The sequence below is a fragment of the Battus philenor genome, unplaced genomic scaffold, assembly GCF_028537555.1.
Source record: "Battus philenor isolate CCGP_79_NKW_IND1 unplaced genomic scaffold, ilBatPhil1.0.hap1 SCAF_36, whole genome shotgun sequence".
In the NCBI taxonomy this organism is placed as follows: domain Eukaryota; kingdom Metazoa; phylum Arthropoda; class Insecta; order Lepidoptera; family Papilionidae; genus Battus; species Battus philenor.
The window spans coordinates 285,001-290,000 of record NW_027181700.1 but is presented as its reverse complement, the minus strand read 5'-3'; the positions used below and the strand labels follow the sequence as shown (position 1 = coordinate 290,000).

The 5,000-nt window shown below is 51.0% G+C and overlaps 2 non-coding genes across 2 annotated transcripts; both read right to left on the bottom strand.

The window, feature by feature from the left end:
* Nucleotides 1-909: 909 nt before the first annotated feature.
* LOC137927778 (5.8S ribosomal RNA) lies at nucleotides 910-1,066 on the bottom strand. Its single transcript, XR_011107911.1, has one exon. It is a non-coding gene; the product is annotated as a 5.8S ribosomal RNA (ribosomal RNA).
* A 784-nt stretch (nucleotides 1,067-1,850) lies between these two features.
* LOC137927676 (small subunit ribosomal RNA) lies at nucleotides 1,851-3,754 on the bottom strand. The gene has a single exon (XR_011107823.1). It is a non-coding gene; the product is annotated as a small subunit ribosomal RNA (ribosomal RNA).
* Between the last annotated feature and the right edge of the window lie 1,246 nt (nucleotides 3,755-5,000).

Sequence of the window (5,000 nt, the reverse complement as noted above, 5' to 3'; positions counted from 1 at the left end):
ACGCAACGCTGCACACACAACACGCGTTGCGCGATGAACGACGACGATGACGATGATGATTATGATGATACGAGCGTAAACGAAAATCTCGACACGCATACGCGAGCGCGAGTACTTTTCGTTAGCGATCGATCGTCCGGCCCTTTCGGTATCGGTCCGTATCGATACGATAATATAACGTTCGCACTGGAACGACGACGCGTATCACCGACATAATACGGATGCGTAGCGACGACGAGCGGTGAACTCTCTCGCATCGGGCTAGGCGCGCGCGCACATGAACATCACGTAATGTTTACTTACATATGTTTGTGTGTGCGTTACGCTTGCCGCGCAAGAAAACATTCACCGCCTGCCGGTCGCATCCGTCGGAGACGCGTCGTCTGTGCTTCCGATATATTTTATTATATCGTATACACGAACCGATGAGCTCGGACGAAGACCGCACTACGAAGACTCGCGTCTTAGCGATGCGTGTAATCTTTTCACACTCGTTTCATATTCAATACAATTCGATATATTTAAACGGACCGTAAACGCGCTCCGCGCGTACGCGGACGTGAGGGGTGCAGCACCCCGCCGTCCGTCGTCCGTCGCGAAGAACGTTCAACGGAAACCGTCAATTGTTCGAAAGAGCGCGCGCCCGCTCGCCCGCGCGCGGTAGTGCGGCAGCGGCAGCGCGACGACAGCGACGGCGGATAGTGAGAGAGAGAGAGAGTGAGAGCCGCGGCGGCGCGGACGAGAGACTCTTATTAGAGATCGTCCCATCGCACCGTCCGCGAGCTCGTTCATCACCCCCCACCAACCCGCCGCCGCCGCGTCGCGCGTCACCGCCGCGCGCATCGACCGGCGCGAGCGCACGTAGCGCGCGTTCTACACCGAACAGTGTGGTTTTTATATTTTAACAGCCGGCCCTCAGACAGGAGTGGTCCTGGATATTTCTCCACGGACCGCAATGTGCGTTCGAAATGTCGATGTTCAAATGTGTCCTGCAGTTCACACTATGACGCGCAGTTAACTGCGTTCTTCATCGACCCGCGAGCCAAGTGATCCACCGTCCAGGGTAATGGTTTTTTCTTAATGTTGTTATTACTTACGGTAGCGGCCTACGGCTCTCGCCGTCGGCCACTTGATTGTCCGTTTTTATGTATTAACGTCGAAAGTTGGTCGAATTCATGTGCGCCGAGGCGTTCATAAAGAAACGGCACCGAAAAAGCTTAACGCCCCGACGCGAATCCTTTAGAATGATGAACGACGACGACCCGCGCACCCCCCATTGTCATCTTTCTAACCGCTTAAATTTCGTTTTGTATAGCGCCAACCGACAATAAAGGGCCTGAGCTAGGCAGTGGGGATTTTCACCGCTTCGAACGCTCCGTTTGGTATGCCCCGGTCGGCGCTCGTCTCTCGGCGTTTTTCCGCCACCCGGCCGCTTCGACGGCGGCGGAGGCAGCGGCGGCGGTAGCACTTTCGACGAATGCCACCACCGCCACCGGCCACCGCCACGGCGCCGTCGCCGCTGCGCCGTTAGGCGTAATAGACGCTAGAGACAATTATTTCACATTTTATTTTTTATACATATATACAAACACGCACACACACACGCACGCACACGCGCGCGCGCTCGTCCGCATTAGATACGAACAGCAGCGCGCGCGTACGTACATATATATGTATATATGTCGTATATATATATATCATTATGGATGTATTACATATATATATGTGTAAACACGGTATGTACGAAGTCGTCGTCGTCGTCGTCGTCGTCGTCGCAACAGCAACAACAGCAACAGCGGCGCAACAACGTTCGTGAACATATCACGCGTCTCGCACACATACACACACGTTAATGATCCTTCCGCAGGTTCCCCTACGGAAACCTTGTTACGACTTTTACTTCCTCTAAATGATCAAGTTTGGTCAACTTCCCAGCAACGCCGACGGCCGTGAAGCCACCGCGTGTCGGTCCGAAGACCTCACTAAATCATTCAATCGGTAGTAGCGACGGGCGGTGTGTACAAAGGGCAGGGACGTAATCAACGCGAGCTTATGACTCGCGCTTACTAGGAATTCCTCGTTTATGGGGGATAATTGCAAACCCCAATCCCCAGCACGAAGGAGTTTCAACGGGTTGCCCGGGCCTCTAGGCCAGGGAGAACATGCTGATTCCTTCAGTGTAGCGCGCGTGCGGCCCAGGACATCTAAGGGCATCACAGACCTGTTATTGCTCAATCTCGTGCGGCTCGAAGCCGCCGGTCCCTCTAAGAAGAATTTTAATACGTCGCCAGTGAGTTGCGCCACCGGAGCGGCGCACACCTAAATGACGACGCCTATTTAGCAGGCTAGAGTCTCGTTCGTTACCGGAATTAACCAGACAAATCGCTCCACCAACTAAGAACGGCCATGCACCACCACCCACCGAATCAAGAAAGAGCTGTTAATCTGTCAATCCTTCCGGTGTCCGGGCCTGGTGAGATTTCCCGTGTTGAGTCAAATTAAGCCGCAGGCTCCACTCCTGGTGGTGCCCTTCCGTCAATTCCTTTAAGTTTCAGCTTTGCAACCATACTCCCCCCGGAGTCCAAAATCTTTGGTTTCCCGGAAGCTGCCCGCCGAGCCATCGTAGTAACGTCGGCGGATCGCTAGATGACATATTTACGGTTAGAACTAGGGCGGTATCTAATCGCCTTCGAACCTCTAACTTTCGTTCTTGATTGATGAAAACACCTTTGGCAAATGCTTTCGCTGATGTTCGTCTTGCGACGATCCAAGAATTTCACCTCTAACGTCGCAATACGAATGCCCCCAGTTATCCCTATTAATCATTACCTCGGAGTTCTGAAAACCAACAAAATAGAACCGAGATCATATTCTATTATTCCATGCACGAAATATTCAAGCAGCATTTTGAGCCCGCTTTGAGCACTCTAATTTGTTCAAAGTAAAATTGTCGGCCCATCTCGACACTCACCGAAGAGCACCGCGATAGGATTTTGATATTGAACCGCCGTTTTACCGACGGCTCACCGACGATATGCTCCGCAGACGTGTCAGTATCACCGCGGATGCGGTGCACCGACAGCGCGGCGCACAAATGCAACTACGAGCTTTTTAACCGCAACAATTTTAGTATACGCTATTGGAGCTGGAGTTACCGCGGCTGCTGGCACCAGACTTGCCCTCCAATTGTTCCTCGTTAAAATATTTAAAGTGTACTCATTCCGATTACGAGGCCTCGTAAGAGTCCCGTATCGTTATTTTTCGTCACTACCTCCCCGTGCCGGGAGTGGGTAATTTGCGCGCCTGCTGCCTTCCTTGGATGTGGTAGCCGTTTCTCAGGCTCCCTCTCCGGAATCGAACCCTGATTCCCCGTTACCCGTGACAACCATGGTAGTCGCAGAAACTACCATCGAAAGTTGATAAGGCAGACATTTGAAAGATGCGTCGCCGGTGCTGGACCATGCGATCGGCAAAAGTTATCCAGATTCATCAAAATTAACGACTTCGGACGCGAGGCCCTCCGTCGATTGGTTTTGATCTAATAAAAGCACTCATCCCATCACTGGTCAGAGTTCTGATTGCATGTATTAGCTCTAGAATTACCACAGTTATCCAAGTAACCGAGGTAAGATCTAAGGAACCAAAACTGATATATTGAGCCATTCGCGGTATCGCCTTAATACGGCTTGCACTGAGACATGCATGGCTTAATCTTTGAGACAAGCATATAACTACTGGCAGGATCAACCAGGGAGCTAGCTAGAGCTAACACACACCAACACCGCACATACGAGAGATATGAGGGTGATGATGATATGATAGACGTGTGACAAGCGACGCGTCGGACGTTCGAAACGCCGTGACGCGCCGGTGCCTAGGTAGCTTTTTGCGTGCGTGCGTGCGTGCGTATTTATTACAATACACACACAACACCACACCGCAACAACAAAATGAATTCGTTTTTCTATCTGTTCACGGAGGAAAATGTATATCTCAACACTCGCCTCGCGTTCGTCCAGATTTACTTTGGACGCGGCATCGCGTCCGATTCATCGGAACGTTCTTTGACGAGACACATACAAATCTTCACTTTTATAAAATATCGTTTCGCAAAACGAACAATGACCGATTTCCAGCCCGGTTTTAGAGAGATCCGAAATCCTTGATTTATATATCATGATCGACCGTCGCGCGACTAGCGCGCGACGAGCTCGTTGATGCGATGCGTTAAGGGCCGCCCCGAAGTCGACTCGGGAGCCCAACGCCGTTCGCGTTAATTAAACGAGACGTTCTCTTACGCCTTCCGCTCTTACATAACGGAGACGTCGTCCGACACAGTTTACGGTGTGTTGTTGTGGGGAGATGATCCCCTTTTTCTTCCCTCCTCCGCCGCCGCTGTGTCGTTCGTGCGTTTGTCGGTTATAGAAGTTTCAGTTTCGGGCGTTCTCGTTGGTGGCGCGCGTTGTTTGTGTATCGGTGTTATTAGTTTTGTTCGATTCGCGCGCGTTTTCTAAGAATAATTTTTAAATTTTTTTTTTTTTATAAAAAAAAAAAAAAAAAAACTAAATCTAAAAAAAACGCAATCTCCGCAAACAAACTAACACCACCACACCACACACACCCCACCAACCAAAAAAACACACTCCACACTCCACAACCACCAACAAACAAAACAAAACAGAAGAGCATCGGAGAGAACTCTATTCGGCCGACCGGCGCGTCTCGCGCCAGTCCCATGTATATGCGGGAACGACTGTATGCGTCTCCGCGTAGCGCGATAGAGCGTTCGCGTATCGATTGCATACCACCGATCTACATATCTATATCTGACCCTGATCTCGATGTCATCGTCGTCGTCATCATCATCATCATCATCATCATCATCATCATCATCATCATCATCATCGTTCGACCCGATCGCGGATTGCGCGTAGCCAGCCGCCGATGCGTTCGCGTATCGATTTCTGAAAACGACAGAGTCCGGTCCCGTTCGCGTATCG